The following is a 27,354-nucleotide window of genomic DNA, read 5'->3' as shown; positions in this document are numbered from 1 at the left end:
TGGACCACGTTTGGGAGTGCGCAGCATGGCGGATGGAGCACGTTTGGGAGTGCGCAGCATGGCGGATGGAGCACTTTTGGGAGTGCGCAGCATGGCGGATAGAGCACGATGGGGAGTGCGCAGCATGGCGGATGGAGCATGATAGGGGGTGCGCAGCATGGCGGATGGAGCACGTTTGGGAGTGTGCAGCCTGGCGGATAGAGCACGATGGGGAGTGCGCAGCATGGCGGATGGAGCACGTTTGGGAGTGCGCAGCATGGGGGATGCAGCACGATGGGGAGTGCGCAGTATGGCGGATGGAGCACGTTTGGGAGTGCGCAGCATGGCGGATGGACCACGTTTGGGAGTGCGCAGCATGGCGGATGGAGCACGTTTGGGAGTGCACAGCATGGGAGATGCAGCACGATGGGGGGTGCGCAGCATGGGGGATAGAGCACGATGGGAGGTGCACACCTCCCCCCAACACACACACGCACGCGCACTGCACAACACACACACACTAGGAATCACAAACAACGCCCTACACAGACACCCACACACACAGACAACGCTGCACACACAAATATACGCACATACTGCACAACACACATTGCTCAAAACATACCTCCCCCCAAAACACACCACACACACACAAACCGCACAACACACACACACACACAACGCTACAGACACACAGCGCTCCACAAACAACGCAACACACGCAACACACATACAACACCGCTCTCACCCCCCGCGACACTCAGAACATGTACAGCGCCCTACACCAACACTTGGTAACTACACACCACAACATCTATATATATATATATATATAACAAAAATCATACATGAACTACACAATACGTAAATTCTAGAATACCCGATGCGTAGAATCGGGCCACCTTCTAGTATATATATATATACACCTGCAATAATAATAAAAATAGCAATCCATAAAGTAAATAATGTATACCAACTATAAATAGATAAAGAAAGGTGTAGAGATGGTAGTTTCTAGTTAGAGTATAATTTTCTATTTCTTTCTTTTAACAGATTTTAAACCCATTTTACTGTTTTGAAATGTACTCATTAACTACGTGGCTTGCAACGGGTTATATTGAATACTCAATGGCCATATTACTTCTAAGTATTTTTTCTATTCTTGCAACAATTTACATGTTGAGAATGGTAAGTTTTTTTACTTTCTTTTATAACATGTAATAACATATACTGAAGCAATAAACTATAAAAATGCAATTCATGTTCTTGCTTTGCACTTTACTTTTTTGGTTTATTTCAGCAATCTGTTAAACTACATCACATGGTGGAATCCCACAACAATGTCATGGTGTCTGTGCTTCAAAGAAACGGAGGTAGGAGTTATTGCTTGCTTTCATGTCTAGGTGTTTTATTCTTGCATTTTCTGTTATTCGTTGCTACTAAGGTATGATTCAATAAAAATGGGGATTACTAAAAAAGTAGAAATGAAATAAGTCCCCAAAAGGGATGAGTAGACCCGTGGAAGTTCGGGTTTGCCGAGTTTGGCTGGATTTTATTTAAAAGTTTGGTTCAGTACCTGGACTTGGCCCAAACTTGACCACAGACCCCAAACTTCATATCAGTCAATGGAGACACGAATTTCTGTGGTCTAAAATGGCTGTAAAATGGTTGTAGTAATGGCTAGGGTGTTGTAAAAGTAAGCAAAATGGGGGCAAACAAATGTTTATAGGGATTAAATAAATAAAAAAAACAACCCTCAGCTGTCAGCTTTACCTTGGCTGGTTATCAAAAATAGAGAGAATCCCAAGCCGTTTTTTAAATTATTCAAATAAATAATATAAAAAAGGAGTGTGCTCTGCCCTATTTTTGATAACCAACAAAGGTAAAGCAGAAAGCTGGAGGCTGCCATTATCAGGCTGAATGGGACCATGGTTATTTGGCCCTTCCTAAAAGAACATTCACAAACGAGGCTCCATAGGTCACTGCCACTTAGCAGCAGCCGGGAATTTCTCACACTTGTGAGAAATTCTATACTTGCAGCTCGCCGGGTGTGACCTTTTGGAGCCACGTTCTGAGAATGTTCTTAGAACGATGCTCCCTAGAAATCGGTAGGCATCATGGGATGTTACTCTACTGGATTACATCAGATGTTCCAGGTTTTTTTTTTATTTAATAAATAGGTGATCGAGAGAGTGTGGGGGAGTGTTTGTTAAAATAACTCTATACTTACTGGATTAGTAAAGGGAGTGTCTGATAGATGTGTCTCCATTATTAACCCCTAGACTTAATGCAAGCTGTCAATTCACAGCTGACATCAACCCCAAAACTATCACCCCGATGCCACCACACCAGGGCAAAGGAAGTGCCAGTTAAAGGGGCAGAATTGTCGCATCTAATGAATACTTGGACCTTCCCAGCCTGATAATACAATCCCCAAACTGTCTGCTTTACCTTGGCATTTCAACAAACGTTATTAGCATATGAATAGTACCTGAACTTGAACACCAACTTTTTTTAAAAGGGTATGAACCTTGAACTTTTTCGTTGGAGTTCACTCATCCCTAGTGCCAAATACTCATTAAAGTTAAGGGTGAACTCATCAATATTGTCAAGACAGTATAATGTTATACAGGGGCCTCTAGACTTCCCCTGACGAATGATGTTGAGGAAAGAATGATGTAGCTTGCTGAATTTTGGTGGTTGATAATTTTGTTCTTCCTGACAACATGAGTTGTTGGCCAAGGTGAGCATTCTTGTGTATTGTGAAATCAAGGGAGATGGCTGGAAGGTGAACAATTGTTCAGCTTACAATTTTTTGTTCTATTCACAACTCTGCAACTTTCCATTGTGCTCTTGTTTTTTCCTCTACTTCTTGTAAAAGTCATATGTTTTACAGTTTGCCTTTAAAATCATTATATATGTACAGTTGTGCTCAAAAGTTTACATACCCTGGCAGATTTTTTTTTCTTTCTTGGCCTTTTCTTCAGAGACTATAAATGATACCGCAAAATCTTTTCAGATAGTGAGAAAAACATGCATGTGTCTTTATAGATAGTGTATGTAAACTTCTGGTTTCAACTGTACATAAAAATTATCCCAAATTTAAAAAAACCCCAGAAATTAGTAAATATATATATAAAAAAAAATAAAATTGTATTGTTATTTTTGGAAGCCAATGACGTTTTATGTTGTGATCAATAGAGCTGTGTGAAGATTCATTTTTGTGGAACAAACTGACATTTCTATTAATAGTACTTTAAGTACATACAACATTTTGATTGTCTCATTGCATTATTCACAGTTGTAGAAATCAAAAACAACCCAGTTTTGGCGTTTAGATTTATTTTTCTCATTATGGCTTTTTCAGATTTGCATAATTAATTTTATATTTTGATAGATTGACGTTTTTCAGACACAACAATGCAGTGTGTATTTTTTAATTAATTTATTATTTTTAATAAGGAAAAAAGAGGGTGATTCAATCTTGTAAGTTGAACATGGACTTCCAACCAGATGTCCATGTTACTGTTCAAGTTTGCTTGGCGAATAAACCAGCCAATCAACAAGCTTTTAGGCTGTGGGTACTTCTGGAGCCATCATAGCCATGTTATATAATGGCATGCCTGTTTTTGGCTGGCACACCACATGACCTGGCCTGTATAAAAGTGGGATCATAGATTGTGGCAAAATTTTGCGTTCTGATTTTGGTGCAGTGAAGAGTGCCCTAAAGCCACCTGGTTTAATCAGCTTTAATACCTCCTAGTGCAAACAGCTCAAATAAAGTCTGGTGAACTACTGTTCTAATACTGCCTAGTACAATATTGCTCTAATGCCACCTGGTGCAATACTTCTTTAATACAACCTGTTGCACTACTTCTCTATACCACCTGGTGCAATACTGCTGTAATACTGGCTGCTTTGATCAACTCTAATATCACTTGGTGCAAACAGCTCTAATATAGCCTGGTGCACTACTGCTCTAATACCGCCTGCTTCAATACTTCTCTATTACGACCTGGTAACAACAACTGTAATATTGGATGCTTTAATCAGCTTTAATACCAACTGATGCAAACTTATCCAGTATAGTCTAGTGCACTACTGCTCTAATACCGCTTGGTGCACTACTGCTCTAATATGGCCTGATGCAAACAACCGTAATATCAGCTACTTTAATTAGCTTTAATACCATCTGGGGCAAGTGTCGCGGGCGGCGGGGCGCGCTCACCACGCTCGGGTCCGGAGCTTCTGCTGCTGCTGCTCGGTGGCTCGAGCGGTGGACCAGACCCGGGGACTTGAGCAGCGCTGAGTGAAAAGGGGTGGTTTTGGTTAGGGAGATTGTTTGTGACGCCACCCATGGGACGTGGTGATGATAGCACCACCGCTGCTGGTAACGGGGATCCCGGGAGAGATGGTAGGGTGCAGCGGGGATGTTGTCCCCTCCGTGGGTAGGGGGTGTGGTGATCCCGGGGCCCGGTGGTGTAGCGGGGAGGCTGGATGGCTGGGGTGCAGGGACTGTGCGGCGCGGTGCCGGACGGCACTGGTGTACTCACTCAGACAATCACTGACAAAGTCTCTGGAAAACCAAAACGGCCGGATGGACGGGTCCCGCAGCCGGCTGCAGTGTTGATGTTGTGCTCTCCCCGGATGGCTGATGGTGGCTGTCTTTCCCTGCACCTTTGTAAATGTTCTTGACTCCTGTAGTTGCCCACTGGTAGTCCGCTCCCCGGTGTATAGGTGCCGTAGGAGCCCGCAGGCGCTGGCCCTTGGATCTCTAGCCTGTGACAGAGGCTGTATATCCTCACGGTGTGAGCGGTTGCCTTCAATCGGGACTTGGTTGTTAGGGAACCCCGGGGGTTCCTGTCACATTTGGATTTGACTATTGACGGTGGCTCCAAGTCTGGTCGGGGTCCGATGGCCCTGCCTGTGTGCTTAGCTTCACTCCGTTCCCCGGTCCGGTACCCGCGGGCTGACGCCCGACCCCGGTCCTTATGGCTCTGCGGAGTTCCACCAACTCCTGCAGACGGCCACCACCGTCTGCCAACCTTGCTGTCAGTGTCTGGGCTCTAACCCAGACACCTCAAGTGTTCACTCCTCTCACTTTCACCTCTAAGACTGAACTGTCACTTTTCCCGCCTCCAGTCCTGTGAACTCCTCGGTGGGTGGGGCCAACCGCCTGGCTCTGCCCCACCTGGTGTGGACATCAGACCCTGGAGGGAGGCAACAAGGGTTTTTGATTGACTGCTGTAACTGCCTAGGGTGGGGGTGTGTATGTTGGTATGTATGTGACTACCTGGCTAGTCCAGGGCATCACACTCCCCCTTGGTAAAACGCAGACCGTCCGTGGGCTGCCCGTCCATCATCGGTTTTATTTTTCAAAACTGTAAAAAGATAAATAACATATTTAAACATTCAACATACGTATATTTTTAGATATTCCCTTACGGGAGGTGCATTGCTTTAATGTTTCAAACATTTTTATTAAATGGACGGGTTCATGGTCATCCGCTCCCCCACCCAAATAACCTGATCATTGATGCTGCCCCTAAGAAATGGGCAGCACCCCTTTACCCCAGTCCTGGTCCAGGTTACCCAAGCGGGAACGGGTACGGTGTCTCGCACCCGGCTGTCACTTCAGGGGACCCCATGTCCAGGGGGACCCCTGACCCCTGGAGGATGGCCACCAGTCCAGGTGGTGGCTGGGCCCTAGCCTGCTCTGCTGCGGACCCTTCCTCCAATCTGCCTCTCCGGAGGTGGCACGGACGGAAAACGGCCCACCAAACTATTTACAAACCCACAAGTTCATGGGTGGCCTGCCTGTTCTTGGCCATGTTCATGAGCAGTTTCTCATGTGGGTGGTAAACACATAGAGTCCCTCCGGGGACAACTTGCCGGCAACGGCCGGGATAATCACTGACGACAATCAGGTGAGAACTTCGGTTGATTCAGATTCATTCAAAGTGCTGAGGGTCCCAACGGGGGACAACTTGGCTGCAACGGCGGACCGCTGCCACTATTTGAGGTCACACTCATCCAGGACCTCTTCCAGCTCGATATCCGGACGGCTCGGTGGAGGAGGGGGCTGGGGCTGCATTTGCACACCGCGGCTCTCCCTCTGTTTAACATCTAGGGCGAACCAGCCCCTCTCCCCGCAGTGTCGGGTGTAGGTTACCAGGTCGCCCGGCAACAGATCGCGACCTGGGTGGCCCGTAGGGAGGTGTGAGTTAACGTCGCGGTGAGCCACAAACATTTCGGCCTCCTGGCCCGGTTCGTAAATAAAACCGAACCCCCTTTGTGGGTCAAACTTCCGGACTTGGCCTTCATACACCGAGCCCCGCACCCGAAAGATGGCGTTGTGGAGAGCATCCTTTTCTTTAATCACTCGCGCCATTACTTCGGCCCTCTGCTGCTCCCTGGCGGCGATTTCTCGGCCCAACTGGCTTGGCTCCCTGTCCCAGTAAGGGGCACTGGCATGCCCCTGCGCTCGGGTCGGGCCCCGCTGGACCGTGCCCACACCAGCCACAACCGGTACTCTCTTGTGGGGGTCCTGCGGTGACGTGGCCTGAACTGCTGCTTGGCAGTGACGGCCCGGCGCAGCCTCAGCTAAGGCATGGGACTCAGGGACAGCTGGCCTCACCGATTGGGCCTTTGGGTCCGCAGTGGCCGGTTCCTCCATGGCCAGGCGGACTGCCGGGGGCGGGACGGTCTCGGGTGCAGCCACTTCCAGGGCCGACGGCTTCTTGTCGCGGACGGGCACCTCCCGCGGGATCTTCCATGGCAGTGGGAGGGATAGAGGACATTCCCGGACAACGCCCCCAGGCCAGTCCTCTAGGGCGGGCGGGTTAGATTCCTCTACCGATGTTGGGGGTAGCGGACCGAGCGGAGGGGCAACAGCAACCGGTACGGATGGCCAGGGAGGCAGGAGGGTGAGCGGACGCAGGCCGGGCCCCTCAGCCGCAGCGGCCGGTCCTTCTCGGACACAGGGGCGTGGGTCGCTTACCTGCTCCTCCAACACTGCCTCCACCTCGCGTCTCCGCACGGCCACCGACACTTCCTCCATCTCGGCCACCCAGCGCTCCATCAAGAACCAGACCTGGGTTTGAAGGCGGCAGCACATTTGTGCGGTCCGGGCTTCCACCCACGCCGCCGTTCCTGGCATGGGCTCGTGAATCTTGGCATCACCGGACGGGACGGACATGCTTGCTGGCAGACTTCCAGGAACCGGATATGTTGCAGAGTCCAGGCGTCCCTGCTTTTTATGCCCTCGGCTACATTAGGCAGGCTTTCACCCGCCCCCCCTTGGTTCTTTCTAGCACTTCCGCATATTGGGGGTGGGTCTTCGATTTCGCGCCTTCCCTGCTCGGGGAAGACGCTCGAGTGGGAAATATTCGCGCCAAAGATGGCGGCGTTTCAAATTTTTCAGCTGGACGCTTTGAGAATATAGGCTATGTAAGGGTCTTTTTGAGAATTGTTGCTTTGTGGCTGAATTGTGAGTCAGTTTCTGTGGGGGCACTCTTAATTTTTAGTTTATTCATTTAATTCCTATGTAACCATGATTGCTATGGTGACAGAACCCATTTAAGTAATTTCCCTATTCACATTTATTTGCAGGGCAATTTTCCTGCTCTTACCCTCTTTTTGCTTCCTTCTTCCCTCCCCTAGCCCTTACTACAACCATTTTACAGCCATTTTTCAGAGCACAAGTTTTGGTCTCCATTGACTTATAGGAGGTTCGGCGTGTGGGGTGACGTTTGGGTCAAGATTGGGTCTTTAACCAAGCTTTTTTTTAAAGTGCGGCCTAACTCAACAAAACCCAACATCCACGGGTTCGCTCATCACTAATTATGATACAAAATACCATAAATCTACCCTTTATTATTATTATTATTATTATTATGAACTATACTATCCTCAGAATTATTCAACATGAAAAACTAGTTTTTCTAGAGTCACACAACAGCAAATTGTTTTATGCTTTCATAAGGAAACTCATTCTGGCATTTAATTTGATGGTTTAACAAAAGAAGACGTATTAACACATTCCACACTATACTGTATATCTTCTGATCACAACCTCTGTGAGCAGTTAGGACAACACAGTGGCCCTAAAAAATATATATATATATATATATATATATATATATATATATATATATATATATATATATATATATATATATATATATATATATATATCCAAGGGACCAGGGTATTTTCTTGGTTATCTTTTTTATTGATCACGTAACACATAATAATAAAAAAGAACGATGTTTCTTCCACAAATGGCCTTGTTCAAGCAAAAAGAATAAAAGGCAACAGTATATATACACAGAGAACATGCAGAGCTATTTATCATAAGGAACTATTGGGTCACTTTTTTTTCTTCCTCCTCTCATTGGGCCCTCCTCTATTGATATAGGATCATTATGTTCTCAAAATAAGTCAGAATAAAATCACGTAATGAATAAAAATTAATACTGCCTTCCAGAATGTGCGAGCATGCACAGTAACAGCGTAGATGTAGGTTGGACATTTCATCATTAGGAGAATTACCATGAGTGACGATTATGAGTTTAGGTGTTGGGATACACCATGACTAGTGATCAGCGAGCACTGCCATGCTGAGGTGCTCAATACTCATTAAGAGCATTTGGAAGTTCAGATTGGCGCGAGTCGAGCACCTAAGTATAATTAAAGTCAATGGGGGACTTAAGCATTTTTACATTTTTCCAGAAGATTTCCAATAAAAATGCTTAAGTTCCCCATTGACTTCTATTATACTGAGGTGCTCCAGTCACACCAATCCAAGCATCCAACTGCACTAATCGAGTACTGAGCACCTGAGCACGGTAGGGATCGCTCATCATTAATCATGACACTTGATGACTCCAGTCAATGAACACAGTACACAGTAGTGATATGGATATGGGTCACATGATAGTAACAGTGCATCTTGATGCTTTAATGCCATATATAATATATCATACCGTAATTGTTGGCATCTGAAAAGTTTGTGGTCTTTCTCTACCTGTAGGTGCTTGGCTTTGTTTGCAACCTCATATAGAGTCATTCCAAAAAAAACAGGATCAGTGGAGTCATACATGGGAGGTCTACAAGAAAATTGTGTAGTGGCAATTGTCAGATACTGCAGCTCAGGTCCCATTAATTGCAATAGGATCTAAGCTGCAGGACACTAGTACTAGTAGTCAGTACACAGTGTAGAATTATGCTGTAAACTCCTTTACTGGAGAGACAATTTGAATATTTCCCAGAGGGGCATTGCAGCTATAAGTCCCCTTACCTGGCAGCCAGACTGGCTTGCAAAGTAGTGTTCCCCCGTGGAATTTTAGGGGCATTGCAGCTATAAGTCCCCTTACCTGGCAGCCAGACTGGCTTGCAAAGTCTCCTTAAGGAGAATAGTGTTCCCCCGTGGTCCCCACATAGCTTTCTCATGAGCCAGATCAGACACCCCCATACTTTGCACTGACGAGGGGCAAGCACCCCGAAACACCGTGTCTGCAAATTGGGATTCTGATCTGGCTTATATATCCTGAGTCATATTGCAAAGGATTGTCAAAAATCCACTTGTGACTTTTAGGATCGCTACTTCCAATAGGTGGCGCTGTGCTAGAGTTTGTCTCCTTTACTGGAGAGACAATTTGAATATTTCCCAGAGGGGCATTGCAGCTATAAGTCCCCTTACCTGGCAGCCAGACTGGCTTGCAAAGTAGTGTTCCCCCGTGGAATTTTAGGGGCATTGCAGCTATAAGTCCCCTTACCTGGCAGCCAGACTGGCTTGCAAAGTCTCCTTAAGGAGAATAGTGTTCCCCCGTGGTCCCCACATAGCTTTCTCATGAGCCAGATCAGACACCCCCATACTTTGCACTGACGAGGGGCAAGCACCCCGAAACACCGTGTCTGCAAATTGGGATTCTGATCTGGCTTATATATCCTGAGTCATATTGCAAAGGATTGTCAAAAATCCACTTGTGACTTTTAGGATCGCTACTTCCAATAGGTGGCGCTGTGCTAGAGTTTGTCTCCTTTACTGGAGAGACAATTTGAATATTTCCCAGAGGGGCATTGCAGCTATAAGTCCCCTTACCTGGCAGCCAGACTGGCTTGCAAAGTAGTGTTCCCCCGTGGAATTTTAGGGGCATTGCAGCTATAAGTCCCCTTACCTGGCAGCCAGACTGGCTTGCAAAGTCTCCTTAAGGAGAATAGTGTTCCCCCGTGGTCCCCACATAGCTTTCTCATGAGCCAGATCAGACACCCCCATACTTTGCACTGACGAGGGGCAAGCACCCCGAAACACCGTGTCTGCAAATTGGGATTCTGATCTGGCTTATATATCCTGAGTCATATTGCAAAGGATTGTCAAAAATCCACTTGTGACTTTTAGGATCGCTACTTCCAATAGGTGGCGCTGTGCTAGAGTTTGTCTCCTTTACTGGAGAGACAATTTGAATATTTCCCAGAGGGGCATTGCAGCTATAAGTCCCCTTACCTGGCAGCCAGACTGGCTTGCAAAGTAGTGTTCCCCCGTGGAATTTTAGGGGCATTGCAGCTATAAGTCCCCTTACCTGGCAGCCAGACTGGCTTGCAAAGTCTCCTTAAGGAGAATAGTGTTCCCCCGTGGTCCCCACATAGCTTTCTCATGAGCCAGATCAGACACCCCCATACTTTGCACTGACGAGGGGCAAGCACCCCGAAACACCGTGTCTGCAAATTGGGATTCTGATCTGGCTTATATATCCTGAGTCATATTGCAAAGGATTGTCAAAAATCCACTTGTGACTTTTAGGATCGCTACTTCCAATAGGTGGCGCTGTGCTAGAGTTTGTCTCCTTTACTGGAGAGACAATTTGAATATTTCCCAGAGGGGCATTGCAGCTATAAGTCCCCTTACCTGGCAGCCAGACTGGCTTGCAAAGTAGTGTTCCCCCGTGGAATTTTAGGGGCATTGCAGCTATAAGTCCCCTTACCTGGCAGCCAGACTGGCTTGCAAAGTCTCCTTAAGGAGAATAGTGTTCCCCCGTGGTCCCCACATAGCTTTCTCATGAGCCAGATCAGACACCCCCATACTTTGCACTGACGAGGGGCAAGCACCCCGAAACACCGTGTCTGCAAATTGGGATTCTGATCTGGCTTATATATCCTGAGTCATATTGCAAAGGATTGTCAAAAATCCACTTGTGACTTTTAGGATCGCTACTTCCAATAGGTGGCGCTGTGCTAGAGTTTGTCTCCTTTACTGGAGAGACAATTTGAATATTTCCCAGAGGGGCATTGCAGCTATAAGTCCCCTTACCTGGCAGCCAGACTGGCTTGCAAAGTAGTGTTCCCCCGTGGAATTTTAGGGGCATTGCAGCTATAAGTCCCCTTACCTGGCAGCCAGACTGGCTTGCAAAGTCTCCTTAAGGAGAATAGTGTTCCCCCGTGGTCCCCACATAGCTTTCTCATGAGCCAGATCAGACACCCCCATACTTTGCACTGACGAGGGGCAAGCACCCCGAAACACCGTGTCTGCAAATTGGGATTCTGATCTGGCTTATATATCCTGAGTCATATTGCAAAGGATTGTCAAAAATCCACTTGTGACTTTTAGGATCGCTACTTCCAATAGGTGGCGCTGTGCTAGAGTTTGTCTCCTTTACTGGAGAGACAATTTGAATATTTCCCAGAGGGGCATTGCAGCTATAAGTCCCCTTACCTGGCAGCCAGACTGGCTTGCAAAGTAGTGTTCCCCCGTGGAATTTTAGGGGCATTGCAGCTATAAGTCCCCTTACCTGGCAGCCAGACTGGCTTGCAAAGTCTCCTTAAGGAGAATAGTGTTCCCCCGTGGTCCCCACATAGCTTTCTCATGAGCCAGATCAGACACCCCCATACTTTGCACTGACGAGGGGCAAGCACCCCGAAACACCGTGTCTGCAAATTGGGATTCTGATCTGGCTTATATATCCTGAGTCATATTGCAAAGGATTGTCAAAAATCCACTTGTGACTTTTAGGATCGCTACTTCCAATAGGTGGCGCTGTGCTAGAGTTTGTCTCCTTTACTGGAGAGACAATTTGAATATTTCCCAGAGGGGCATTGCAGCTATAAGTCCCCTTACCTGGCAGCCAGACTGGCTTGCAAAGTAGTGTTCCCCCGTGGAATTTTAGGGGCATTGCAGCTATAAGTCCCCTTACCTGGCAGCCAGACTGGCTTGCAAAGTCTCCTTAAGGAGAATAGTGTTCCCCCGTGGTCCCCACATAGCTTTCTCATGAGCCAGATCAGACACCCCCATACTTTGCACTGACGAGGGGCAAGCACCCCGAAACACCGTGTCTGCAAATTGGGATTCTGATCTGGCTTATATATCCTGAGTCATATTGCAAAGGATTGTCAAAAATCCACTTGTGACTTTTAGGATCGCTACTTCCAATAGGTGGCGCTGTGCTAGAGTTTGTCTCCTTTACTGGAGAGACAATTTGAATATTTCCCAGAGGGGCATTGCAGCTATAAGTCCCCTTACCTGGCAGCCAGACTGGCTTGCAAAGTAGTGTTCCCCCGTGGAATTTTAGGGGCATTGCAGCTATAAGTCCCCTTACCTGGCAGCCAGACTGGCTTGCAAAGTCTCCTTAAGGAGAATAGTGTTCCCCCGTGGTCCCCACATAGCTTTCTCATGAGCCAGATCAGACACCCCCATACTTTGCACTGACGAGGGGCAAGCACCCCGAAACACCGTGTCTGCAAATTGGGATTCTGATCTGGCTTATATATCCTGAGTCATATTGCAAAGGATTGTCAAAAATCCACTTGTGACTTTTAGGATCGCTACTTCCAATAGGTGGCGCTGTGCTAGAGTTTGTCTCCTTTACTGGAGAGACAATTTGAATATTTCCCAGAGGGGCATTGCAGCTATAAGTCCCCTTACCTGGCAGCCAGACTGGCTTGCAAAGTAGTGTTCCCCCGTGGAATTTTAGGGGCATTGCAGCTATAAGTCCCCTTACCTGGCAGCCAGACTGGCTTGCAAAGTCTCCTTAAGGAGAATAGTGTTCCCCCGTGGTCCCCACATAGCTTTCTCATGAGCCAGATCAGACACCCCCATACTTTGCACTGACGAGGGGCAAGCACCCCGAAACACCGTGTCTGCAAATTGGGATTCTGATCTGGCTTATATATCCTGAGTCATATTGCAAAGGATTGTCAAAAATCCACTTGTGACTTTTAGGATCGCTACTTCCAATAGGTGGCGCTGTGCTAGAGTTTGTCTCCTTTACTGGAGAGACAATTTGAATATTTCCCAGAGGGGCATTGCAGCTATAAGTCCCCTTACCTGGCAGCCAGACTGGCTTGCAAAGTAGTGTTCCCCCGTGGAATTTTAGGGGCATTGCAGCTATAAGTCCCCTTACCTGGCAGCCAGACTGGCTTGCAAAGTCTCCTTAAGGAGAATAGTGTTCCCCCGTGGTCCCCACATAGCTTTCTCATGAGCCAGATCAGACACCCCCATACTTTGCACTGACGAGGGGCAAGCACCCCGAAACACCGTGTCTGCAAATTGGGATTCTGATCTGGCTTATATATCCTGAGTCATATTGCAAAGGATTGTCAAAAATCCACTTGTGACTTTTAGGATCGCTACTTCCAATAGGTGGCGCTGTGCTAGAGTTTGTCTCCTTTACTGGAGAGACAATTTGAATATTTCCCAGAGGGGCATTGCAGCTATAAGTCCCCTTACCTGGCAGCCAGACTGGCTTGCAAAGTAGTGTTCCCCCGTGGAATTTTAGGGGCATTGCAGCTATAAGTCCCCTTACCTGGCAGCCAGACTGGCTTGCAAAGTCTCCTTAAGGAGAATAGTGTTCCCCCGTGGTCCCCACATAGCTTTCTCATGAGCCAGATCAGACACCCCCATACTTTGCACTGACGAGGGGCAAGCACCCCGAAACACCGTGTCTGCAAATTGGGATTCTGATCTGGCTTATATATCCTGAGTCATATTGCAAAGGATTGTCAAAAATCCACTTGTGACTTTTAGGATCGCTACTTCCAATAGGTGGCGCTGTGCTAGAGTTTGTCTCCTTTACTGGAGAGACAATTTGAATATTTCCCAGAGGGGCATTGCAGCTATAAGTCCCCTTACCTGGCAGCCAGACTGGCTTGCAAAGTAGTGTTCCCCCGTGGAATTTTAGGGGCATTGCAGCTATAAGTCCCCTTACCTGGCAGCCAGACTGGCTTGCAAAGTCTCCTTAAGGAGAATAGTGTTCCCCCGTGGTCCCCACATAGCTTTCTCATGAGCCAGATCAGACACCCCCATACTTTGCACTGACGAGGGGCAAGCACCCCGAAACACCGTGTCTGCAAATTGGGATTCTGATCTGGCTTATATATCCTGAGTCATATTGCAAAGGATTGTCAAAAATCCACTTGTGACTTTTAGGATCGCTACTTCCAATAGGTGGCGCTGTGCTAGAGTTTGTCTCCTTTACTGGAGAGACAAGCTGTAAACTCAGTGTGGATGATGTGTGTTGCATCTCAACCAATCTGATATTACCTATCGTAAGGATAACTCATCAAAATGTCAGTCCTGAATTCCTTCACTGTCATGTAAAACTCTTGAAGGGTCCTTACCCCCCTCCCCACCATCAGCCACAGATCGTCATGACGATTATCTGATCGGCCTGAAAATTTCGGAATTTACGACTCGGGTGATGGTGGAGCTACAGCCAAAAAGATGTACAAGAAAGACATCCCTTTGTTGTTCTGTTGGAGGGAAAACTTCTAAAACAGTTTTTAAGCGCTACGTTAATGCTAGAAAAATGAAAAGCATATTGCCAGAATCCCTGTGGAGCGCTGAACCCAGCGCACTGTTTAGCTTACTAGGAGATCGTTGTTATCGCGACAAATAAGTATTGGCCAGTAAAATCATGCTAGATGCGTTGTGTTTGGTATCTATGTAAATGTAAAATCGAGATATAAAATATGTCGCTAATATCTTTCACCTGTGTGGCCCAGGGGCAAAGATATGTGAAAAGCTAGAATTAAAGAACTTTGTGACAATCTTTGCACAGCCCACAAGAAACCGTAACATGAGGTCACAGAGTGTGGTGTTACCTGAGGGCATAAGAGCGATTAGCTCATTGCTGGGGGTGTCAGTATTAGAAGGCATCAGTAAGGGGTGATCCTGGCCGTCTTTCTACCATCTTCTTCTCTTGGAGACCTTCCCTCCCTAAATTCGGACGTCACAGCTATGGCACGAGTTTAGTAAGTTTCACGTTTTTTACCTGTTATTTTTATGTAACTGTCTATACTGTATTTGTAGTGTTCCCTTTTGTAAATTCTTGTATATTTTTTTAAACACTGCTTATTTTCGGATTAAATATATAAAATGTAATAGTTCGTTTACTTCTGTTCTATATACGAACCCAAACCCATCTGAAAAGCCTTCTGATATCTGAAACGAGTCCCCAGCTATCCCTAAAAGTTGGGTGGTGGCAGCGTAATTATTATTGCATACAATTATTGGCGTGCTATCATTAGGGGTACCGACGTATATTATATAATATATATATATATTCCATTAGCGGGAATCGGTGATATATACATTTACCCTTGCTGTGAGACCTCCAATATTTGGCATTATTAGCTCAGCAGCCTCATTTTATTCATTGTCCTGCAGTACCAAAAGTGGCCTGCCGACAAGAGGGGCGCTAGAGAGTAGCCGTGTTCGTGACAAATTAGTGAACAGCTGCCGAATATGTGAGTGACTCCCCCGGCTGTTCCTGACATTCACACATCAGTATTTTAATCCGTATTTCATTAGTATTTGCTTGTCAAAACCAGGAGCGACTCCAAAACACAGAACAGGTATCAATCTTTCAAACATTGTTTTTCGCTGTAAGTTCCAACTCCTTGCTTTGACATACAAAAACTGATGCAAAAAGTAGCAAGTATTTGTGAAGTGTAAAGCAAATGATACATGGTTTTCAAGAAATGTTAAAAATATAAATCTGAAAATTGTGACTCAACCCCCCTGAGTCAATACTTTGTATGACTACTTTTCATTGCAATTACTGCTACAATTCTTTTGGGGTATGTCTCTACAGCTTTGCTCATCTAGAGACTGAAATTTGAGCTCATTATTCTTTTCAAAATTGGTTTAGCTCAGTGAGATTGGATGGAGAGTGTCTGTGAACAGCAATTTTCAAGTCTTGCCACAGATACTGAATGGGTTTTAGGTCTGGACGGAGACATGGCCATTCACACACATGAATATTAGTGATGAGTGAGTACTAAAATGCTTGAGTACTTGGTACTCGAATCGAGTAGGTTGTACGCTTAGACAGGATCAATTGGCTGGACGTATGCAAATTGCATAATTGCGGTCATATAACTGCCAGCTCCTGATCCATGGGACCCATGGAAGCGCTGTGCGCAGGTGTGAAATGGCCGTTGTCTTATGTGTTTTGTGTCTCCCCCTCCCCGCTTGCCTTCATATGTAACCTGTTTCAGGAATAAAGCCTTTTTGATACAGCAACACCGGTGAGTGCCTTTCATCCTATGGATTATATATTTTGTGGCATATGTTATCTTTTAAAAGAGCACCACGGAACTTTGTATCGACACTGCCTGTATGTTGGTCTGGATGTATATGAACATTAATGTTTCTTACTTTATTCTCAAGCAAAAAAGCATTAGATATATGCATTTCATCAGTGTGAATAGTGCCCAGCATTTCTTTCTATGAACTCTGTAATTTATGTACAGGGTGACTGCAGAATTGTAGCCTAAAGCGGGCTTTACACGCTACGACATCGCTAATGCGATGTCGTTGGGGTCACGGAATTTGTGACGCACATCCGGCCGCATTAGCGATGTTGTTGCGTGTGACACCTATGAGCGATTTTGCATCATCGCAAAAACGTGCAAAATCGCTCATCGGTGACATGGGGGTCCATTCTCAAATATCGTTACTGCAGCAGTAACAAAGTTCTTCCTCGTTCCTGCGCCAGCACATATCGCTCCGTGTGACACCGCAGGAACGAGGAAGCTCTCCTTACCTGCCTCCTGGCTGCAATGCGGAAGGAAGGAGGTGGGCGGGATGCTACGTCCCGCTCATCTCCGCCCCTCCGCTTCTATTGGGCGGCGGTTCAGTGACGCTGCTGTGACATCGCTGTGACGCTGAACGAACCGCTCCCTTAGAAAGGAGGCGGTTCGCCGGTCACAGCGACGTTGCAGGGCAGGTAAGTAGTGTGACGAGTCTGGGCGATGTTGTGCGCCACGGGCAGCGATTTGCCCGTGTCGCATAATCGATGGGGGCGGGTACCCACGCAGCGTGTAAAGCGGCCTTAAGGCCAGACAATCCCTTTGAACTAATGGAATCATAATACAAACCTCCCAGTAACTACCACACAGATTAGAATTTACTACTTATTGCATTATTTTCAAAAAATTACAGCAAAATGGACAATCACAGAAATAAACGCTATGTTCATTAAGTAACTAAACTCAATTAATCATGATACGACCTATTAGAATTAAAAAATTTCATTTTATAATAATCCAGTTCTTCTTTTCAGAAATTAAAGAAATTGAATCCAAAAACTTGGTACCAGGAGATGTGATAATAATATCGGAGAAGAGATTTTTTCTACCATGTGATGCTTTGTTAATAACTGGGGGATGTGTTATAAATGAAGGCATGCTAACAGGTACAGTAAAATTTGATGAATATATTTTTAAAATAGTATATCCCATAGTGTTACATTTTTTTTGCAGTGTAAAGTGACCCCCTCATTCCCCACAAATGATGACTAAAGCGGGCTTTACAAACTGCGATATCAGTCCTGATATCGCTAGTGTGGGTACCCGCCCCCATCTGTTGCGCGACACGGGCAAATCGCTGCCCGTGCCGCACACCATCGCCCAGACCCGTCACACATACTTACCTGCTCGGCGACGTCGCTGTGACCGGCGAACCGCCTCCTTTCTAAGGGGGCGGTCCGTGCGGCGTCACAGCGACGTCACTGAGCGGCCGCCCAATAGCAGCGGAGGGGCGGAGCTGAGCGGGACGTAACATCCCGCACACCTCCTTCCTTCCGCATAGCGGCCGGGATGCAGGTAAGGAGAGATTCCTCGTTCCTGCGGTGTCACACGGAGCGATGTGTGCTGCCGCAGGAACGAGGAACAACCTCGTTACTGCTGCAGTAACGATTTTTGAGAATGGACCCCCATGTCACCGATGAGCGATTTTGCACGTTTTTGCAATGATGCAAAATCGCTCATCGGTGTCACACGCAACGGCATCGCTAATGCGGCCGGATGTGCGTCACCAATTCCGTGACCCCAACGAGTTCGCATTAGCGATGTCGTAGCGTGTAAAGCACCCTTTACTTAGCTCTCTCGGATGTGCAATCAGCATGCATTAATAACTGCCTATAGTAGGCAAACCTGTCTCAATACATCAAATGTATTTGGAAAAATGAAAATAGTCAGTTTACCCTCTTTGTATGTCTTCCAATTTCTGGATATGAGGAATTCCACACGGATCTGGCTGGAGCTGCCTTTGTCATGTCGTAAAAAGAATTGGAAGCATTAGGTTTTCTCGGAAGTTCAGTAGATTAAAACTTAACATTTATTTCTTATTAAAAATAAATGGAAATAAGAAAAATGTAGAAGTATAATTAAAAGCACCACACAATATTCACAATATAGGTGCAGATCTACGCATTTTGACAGACAGTTTTAATCATGGCCTCAAATGATTGGGTGGGGAAACAACTTGAGGACTCAGAGACATGTCAAGCTCTGACAGAACACCTCATTTGCCTATAACTGAAAATGCTGATCACTCAGGAATGCAGCAACAGATAGAAGATATAAAGGTGTAGACCTGCATTTCCATATATGAGATTTGGGGTTAATTTTAATGACAGGTTCCATTTACTTTCTAAATGTAATATCGGTGGCAGCTGGAATGACAGGTGCAGTTTTTCATACACACATGCCATTTATTGAGTGCATCACATTCTAATTAGCATACACCGTAGCTGGTTATGTGGATAAAACCTACTGTAGGCATGTCCTAGCTATTTAATATTAATAAATCCAACATGATTCAACACTGCAAAAAGCTAAATACATCAGGAGTAAAAATCTCATGCTGTCGTCTATAAATGAAGGTATGGGGTCATGCTAGCGATATGTGCAAAACTTTTAGACAGATGTGAAACAAAGTAAAAATGCTTTAAAAAAATACAAGTGTTAAAAGTTAATTTCTTGTCAATAAACAAAATGGAAACTGAACAAAATAGAAATCTAAATCCAATCAATATTTGCCTTCAAAATAGCATGCTTTAAGAATGTATATATCATACTCTGCTCAACATTGAAACTGCAACACCAAAAAGAAAATGGATACATGTGTGGTCAATATAAAGGACTGGGACATGACTTATTTCTTCCAAAGACAATACTAAGGACCAGGGTCAGTGAGGACCTCCTCACTGCGAGTGGAAGAAAAGCGATTCCGACAGCTAAATAGGAAAGGGTTCTTTACAGTTACAGCAGTCAGACTGTGGAATGCCCTATCACAAGAGGATGTGTACCGCCCCACGATCGGCTGCAACCCAGCCGCTCGGGTCCGGACCTGCCGGTTGGTGGCTCGAGCGTCTCCGGACCCGGGGACCCCGTGGTCCACTTCGATATGAAGGGGGACTGGCGCTTTTATGGGGACGTAGGTGTATGGCCGGAGCCATGGTGGAGTTCGTGACGCCACCCACAGGTAGTGATGAATGTGGGCACCACCGCTGCAGTTACTGGGCACCCGGGGGAGATGTTGCGCAGCAAGATGTTAACTCCTCCGTAGGTAGGGATGGTGGCCCCGGGACCCTTTGGGGTGTTTGTGTGAGGGGCAGTGCAGGGAGGTGCGCGGCCAGAGGGCACTGTTGTACTCACGATTAGTAACAAACACAAGTCTCTGGTAAACCAAAATGATGGTGGTCGGTGCCCGCAGCCGCCTGCGTCTGGTCCCCCACCCGGATGGTGGTCTCTGCCTTTCTCCTGCACCGTGTTGTGTCTTTGTGCCTGCCTGCACTTCAGCATTGGTAGCCCGCTCCCCGGCTTTGTGGATGTCGGGAGAGCCCATTGCCCGTAGACGCTGGCCCATGGGATCTCTCTGCCTGTGCGGTGGCTTTCTATCCCCCTCGTTGGGCTGTTGTCTTCAGTCAGGACTTTGGGTGGGAAAGGACCTAAAGTCCTAGCCTCAATCAGTTAATTAGCTAGTCCCCAGTAGCTTCTGGACCTAGCTTCAGGGTCTGAGTACCCCCCTTTTTGCTCCAGTTTCCGGGTCGGTTCCCCGGGTCGGTACCGGCGAGCTACTACCCTATCCCGGTCCACCACGGTTCCACCTAGCCATCTTCCAGGCTCCTGCAGGCTGAGGCCTCCTAGCCAAAGGTGTCTGGGCTCCGACCCAGACACCTGTTGTCAGACTGTAGCAGACCTGGGCACAGGCCTGCCTCCACTTTACTTCACTCCCAAAACTCAACTGCTCAACTCTTGTGTTTCCTGCCTCAGGACCTGTGAACTCCTCGGTGGGCATGTCCAACTGCCTGGGCACGCCCTCTAGTGTGTCCATCAAACCCTGAGGGAGGTGACTAGGGTTTAATGTGGTTGGCTGGTGTTACTTGTGAGGGACAGGTGTTATGCGGGACGCTATCTGTGACTACCTGGCTAGTCCAGGGCATCACAGTAGTAATGGCAGATACTATGACAGCTTTTAAAAGAGGGCTGGATGATTTACTCAGTATACAAAACATTGTTGGTTATTAATGACTTAGTGACCAAATGTAGAACTGGTGGAGGAAGGTTGAACTAGATGGACCTAGGTCTTTTTTCAACCTAAGTAACTATGTAACTATACTTTGGCTTCTTGAAAAATGCTTCTTTATTAGTGGATACATACAAAATCCAGTGATGAAAGTTATAACTTCTATTATACTGTACTTGGCTAGAGCATGACAAGAGGTATGCCTAGTACACCTACGTGTTTCAAGCACATTGCACCCTTAGTCATGAATTGGAGGTCTGGTGCCTATTCCAACAGTTTGTAAGAGGCGATGCCAGCATGGGAAAAACTATTTTTTAAACCAGAGGGTTAGATCACACAAAATAGTTAATGTCTACTTTACATCAGCACAATTTTTTGAAAAACAATTCTTTGGACTTAGGAAGTTGGAAGGGTTCAAAGTTCATCAGCAATTTCCCATTTTTTCAACAAAATGAGAAACAAATTTTTCAAGAACCATTTTTTAGGGACAACATCCCATTTGAAGTGACTTTGAGAGGCCTAGGTGACAGAAAATACCAAAAAGTGACACCATTCTAAAAACTGCACCCCTCAAAGTACTCAAAACTACATCCAAGAAGTTTATTAACCCTTCATGTGCCTCACAGGAACTAAAGCAATGGAATGAAAAAAAAACAGTGTGTCCACCCATATCCTGTCCACCGCCATTAACTTGAGAACGGGGTCAGCTGTAGGCATAAAAGTGGTGTCTAGGTATAGTAAAGAAGCCATGAGCTACGCAATGAAACCACCTATAGTGCCACCTGGTGGAAAACAGCGGAGTTAGCATTTTTATTTCGAAAACGGAACGAGATAGAGAAAAAAAGTGAATTACAAAGTTATAAGGCATCATCAATTCAATACGAATCGACACCTTGCATAGAGCAATGCTATGATATAAAACCCATGACCCCCCCCCAAAACATTGAATGCTGGTCACGCATATGGCGCTCATTTAACTTTGATGCTCAAAGTGGCCACTGTCAGCTGCAATGCACATCTGGACTCTGGGCAGCATACTGTATCTTGCTGCACATTGTGCAATATGGTAGGTGACACGTTTGCACAAGCATCTGTGATATGTCGTCGTAGGTTCTGCAATATTGGTAGAGGGGTCGTATACACAGTACATAAGGATAAGGCTGCACATCAAAATTAGATAATAGTATAATGCTATAAGCATACCGAAAAACATTGAAGCATACAATGAAAAATGCCACTTGCTAACTTGAAAGTGTGAATAATGAAATACATACCTGCCATGAATATTAGGAAAAAGGAGATATTTAGCAATCGCATTGATCAATGTAACTGAGCCCCAAAACCTCGTCAAGGTATATCTCTATATTGGGGTCCCTAGCTCTATGACCCTAACTGTGTGTCATCTCATTGCAATTAAAAACTGCTATGTGTGGAGAGGGGTAACCAAGGACTTTCTTATATAGGAGACGGAAAAAACATGGCCGAAAGGGGCGGAGCTGTGTTCACATTCAGAAAAAACTTCATACTAAATAGGATAACTGAAGTGAGCAGAACTAATATATATTATGAGTGCAAGCCAAAAAAATACATAGTACATAAGGATAAGGCTGCACATCAAAATTAGATAATAGTATAATGCTATAAGCATACCAAAAAACATTGAAGCATACAATGAAAAATGCCACTTGCTAACTTGAAAGTGTGAATAATGAAATGCATACCTGCCATGAATATTCGGAAAAAGGAGATATTTAGCAATCGCATTGATCAATGTAACTGATCCCCAAAACCTCGTCAAGGTATATCTCTATATTGGGGTCCCTATCTCTTAGGGTCGTATACACAAGCTGTTTGATGTGACCTCACAGAAAGAAGTACAATGGGGTTAGGTCAGGTGAGCATGGAGGCCACTCCATGCAGCAATCATACCCAATGACTTGTAGGAAGGTCTCCATGAGGTATCGCTTCATATAAATTTTACCTAAAAATGTTGCTCTAGCGCCAATTTATTCACTTTTGGAAGAAGTAAGACAACAAAATGGAACTCAAAGTTTGTTACCCAATTTCTTATGAGCGCGCTGATACCCCACATGTGGTCATAAACCTTTGTTTTACAAATGGGAGGGCCAAAAACAAAAGAAGCAATCTCTGAATTTTGGAAAACAAATTTAGCTAAAAAAGATTTCGGGCACTATGTTGAATTTGTAGGGCCCCTAAGGTACCTAAACAGCAGAAACCCCCCACAAGTGACCCCATTCTGGAAACTATACTCCTCAAGAAATTTATTTAGATATTTTGTGACAACTTTGAACCCCCGAGGGCTTCACAGAATTATATGATGTTGAGCTGTGAAAATAAAAAAAAAATACATTTTTACCACAAAATTGTTACTTCAACCAAATTTTCACAAGGGTATCAGGTAAAAGAGGCACCAGAAAATGTACTGTGCAATTTCACTTGAGTATGCAAATACCTCATATGTGCTGGAAATCCACTGTTTGGGTGCACGGAAGGGCTTGGAAGGGAAGGAGTGCCATTTGGCTGCAATATTGGATGGAATCATTAGCGGACGCCATTTCATGTTTGGAGAACTCCTGACGTGCCTAAACAGTGGAGCTCCCCAAAAAGTGATCCTTTTCTGGAAACTAGACCCCTCAAGGATTTTATCCAGTGGTATAATGAGAATTTTGAACCCACAGGTACTTTACAGATTTTGATAACCTTAGGTCATCATATTGAAATGTTTTATTAATTTTCACAAAAATCTTGCTTTAGCATCAAATTTCCCAGTTTTTTAAGAGGAAGCACCAAAAAGTGGACCACACAGTTTGTTATCCAATTTGTAATGAGCGCAGGGATACCCCACATGTGGCCAAAAATCTCTGTTTAGAAAAACAGGCGGGCTTGGAATGGAAGGAGCACCATTTGAATTTTGGAAAAGTTGAAATAGATTGCAGGCAGCATGTTGCATATACAGGATCCCTAAGGAACCTATATAGCAGAAACCCCCACAAGTGACCCCAATTTGTAAACTGAACCCCTCAAAAGTTTTATTCAGGGGTATAGGGAGTATTTTGAACCCCCAGGGGCATCACAAAAATGTTGCTCAAGCAGCAAATTTCTCACTTTTAGACTATGTGCCCATGACCCGGCGACACTGAGTCTGCAGAGTTGTAAGTATTGTCCACGGGAGAAAGCAGCTGTCAATGACCACAATCTAGGTTCGAACCGCTGCTGACTTTAGCTCTATTCTCTCCATGGAGAGCTCTCGACTCTGCAGCATAAATTGACATGCTGCAGCATCAGATGTCAGTTTATGCTGTAGAGAAAATAAGCACAGTGGGGAGGAGATTTCTAAAAATTCTCCCACTGCGCGTCTACTGTACAATGCAGTGTTTTGATGCAGTGAAAACACTGCGTCCAAAACGCTTGAAACCCTAATCGCGGGCATGCAGCCTAAAGAGCTAGGATGGATGGATGGATAGATGGATAGACAGACAGATAGACAGACAGATGTCAAACACATATAATATATATAATTCCCTGGATATTCTAAGCTGGCACCCTTTAGTGACTTTCATGTGTAACTAAAGCATGTTTAGCCTTGCATTTAGCCAAAAAATAAATAGTTAAAAAAAAAAACGTAGGATCCCCCGGATTTTTGATAGCCAGCTAGGGTAAAACAGACGGCTGCAGCCTGCAAATCGCATCTGGAAGCTTTACCTTGGTTGATTATCCAATTTGGAGGGCTGCCCAGGCTCTTTTTTTATAATTACCGGTATTTATTAATAATAAAAAAAAACATGGGGTCCCGCCAAATTGGATCACCAGCTCAGGTAAAGCGGACAGCAGTGGTCTGGTATTCTCAGAGTGAGAAGGTCCACAGTTATTGGCCCTTCCCAGCCTAAAAATAGCAGGTAACAGCCACCCCAGAAATGGCGCATCCATTAGATGCGTCAATTTTGGTGCTTTGCCCCAGATGATCCCATTGCCATGGTGCAGTGGCAAATGGGGTAATAATTAGGGTTGACACCAGCTGTGTAATGTCACCTTGCATCAAGCCCTGGGGTAAGTGATCTTACGGAGGACCTTTCTGTGCCATCTGCCATGTCAGATGGCACAAAAATCAAAGAAGAAAGCCAAATGCGGTGGGAACACCACTTGTGCGGCGGCAGCCATTTTAGATCATCGGAAGAGGGACGGGGATGGGGGACGGGGACTGGGGGGGTGAAGAGGACTCTGAGCAGCTTTACCCAGTGTCTTCCCCGTGGTTTTTATGCACACTTTTAAATAAATTGGATTTTCGGCATGGGCTATGAACAGTGCTGCTTCTTCCTTCTACTAGTTTTCATCTTGGTGATATCCTCACTGTGGAGTGTGCACTCTGAGCCACCATTTACCTTCAGGGATCTCGAGCAGACTTTCTCCTTTTCGTTTTCTTGCCATTTTATAAGGTAACCCTGTAGTAGTGCAGGACTATTTACTCTTCGGTTGATACTTTGAATGTAATAGTTCAGAAGGGTGATGGTGTGACAGTTATAGTTCAAAAGGGGGATTGTGTGGTGGTCATGGTACACAAGGAGGGATGGTTCGGAGATCATAGAGGAGACAGTTTGGAACCAATATTTTATGGGAGGAGATATCATGGAGGCCATGTACCATATGAGGAACTGTGTGTTGGTAATTTTGTGTGTTTTTTGTCATAATGAAGGACAATTATTTTTTAAGGGACACAGAGTAAAGGCCCTGTCACACACAGAGATAGATCTGTGGCAGATCTGTGGTAGATCTGTGGCAGATCTGTGGTAGATCTGTGGCAGATCTGTGGTAGATCCGTGGTAGATCTGTGGTAGATCTGTGGTAGATCCGTGGTAGATCCGTGGTAGATCCGTGGTAGATCTGTGGTAGATCTGTGGTAGATCTGTGGTTGCAATGAAATTGTGGACAATCAGTGCCCGGTTTGTGGCTGTGTACAAATGGAACAATATGTCCATGATTTAACTGCAACCACAGATCTGCCAAAGCTTTATCTGTGTGTATGACGGGGCCTTAAGGCTTATTAAGGCCACAGCTGGTGCAGATATTTTTTAAGCAGGGCGCATTACGACACTTCCATTTAAAGGTCGCTGTGTTGGGATGTGCAACAGAAGAATATAGGAAAAAAATAGTCTACAGAGACTAGCTGTGAAGACATGAATACACTGAATTTGGAAAACATCTTCAATCAGATATCACCAAAAAGAAAACTAGATCTAATGGTGTATTTACACTGGAAAATTACAGCCTTTAAAGAATTAAATGACCAGCTATATGAAGCCAATCAGCAGTCATTTCGTAGCCTGTAGACAGGATGACCACAGACTTGGCCACAGACTTATGAATTCACCCAGCACACACAGTGTGCGCTGCCAGGATTCTCTGGTTTCTGAGACAGGAACGGCAGTCACATGACCGCAATTGTGTGATATAAATGTTCCTGGCCAAAACCCAACTAGGGAGCATAGCCTGGCTAACTACAAATTGAGTATTGAGTAGAGATGAGCGAACCGGTCCCGTTTCGGCTCGAGGTCGGCTCGCCGAACGGGGGTCCCGTTCGAGTTCGGTTCGTCGAACCGAACTCGAACTGCATAGGAAACAATGGCAGGCAATCACAAACACATAAAAACACCTAGAAAACACCCTCAAAGGTGTCCAAAAGGTGACAAACAACTCACAACACAACACAAACACATGGGAAAGTGACAAGGACATATACTCATGCGAAAACAAAACAGCTGGACAAGGAAAAAGAGGAGGACACACAGATATAGGCATGGCACGCCCTTCTAAAGTCATGTAAAACACCGCAAGGTGACTCCAAGCGGAGTCTCCCTTTTTTCCAAAAATTGGGCCCCACACACACCCACCCCTTCAGTGGCAGCAGTTGTGCCCCAGTTGTACACTTCACAGCTAGATTTGCATCAAGCACATTCAAAAATACGCCATTCTTATCCGTCCCCAGGATGACACCGGGGTAGGTAGCAAAGTCTTTCCTGATCCCAGCTCTGTTCATCTTGGCTTCTTTTAAAAACACAGCAAGCAAGGGTTACTCCAAGCGGAGTCTCCCTTTTTTCCAAAAATTGGGCCCCACACACACCCACCCCTTCAGTGGCAGCAGTTGTGCCCCAGTTGTACACTTCACAGCTAGATTTGCATCAAGCACATTCAAAAATACGCCATTCTTATCCGTCCCCAGCATGACACCGGGGTAGGTAGCAAAGTCTTTCTTGATCCCAGCTCTGTTCATCTTGGCTTCTTTTAAAAACACAGCAAGCAAGGGTTACTCCAAGCGTAGTCTCCCTTTTTTCCAAAAATTGGGCCCCACACACACCCACCCCTTCAGTGGCAGCAGTTGTGCCCCAGTTGTACACTTCACAGCTAGATTTGCATCAAGCACATTCAAAAATACGCCATAGTTAACCGTCCCCAGGATGACACCGGGGTAGGTAAAAGTCTTTGCTGAACCATGACTTGTTCATCTTGGCTCCTTTTAAAAACAATATAAGCAAGGGTTACTCCAAGCGGAG

General features: G+C 45.6%; 1 pseudogene; it reads left to right on the top strand.

Annotated features, from left to right (window-relative positions):
• The window catches only part of LOC142297273 (putative cation-transporting ATPase 13A4), a 332,303-nt pseudogene that overhangs the window by 20,269 nt on the left and 284,680 nt on the right, over positions 1-27,354 (top strand).

The sequence above is a fragment of the Anomaloglossus baeobatrachus genome, chromosome 3 (assembly GCF_048569485.1).
Source record: "Anomaloglossus baeobatrachus isolate aAnoBae1 chromosome 3, aAnoBae1.hap1, whole genome shotgun sequence".
Lineage (NCBI taxonomy): Eukaryota > Metazoa > Chordata > Amphibia > Anura > Aromobatidae > Anomaloglossus > Anomaloglossus baeobatrachus.
This window is presented reverse-complemented; position numbering and strand designations above follow the sequence as displayed.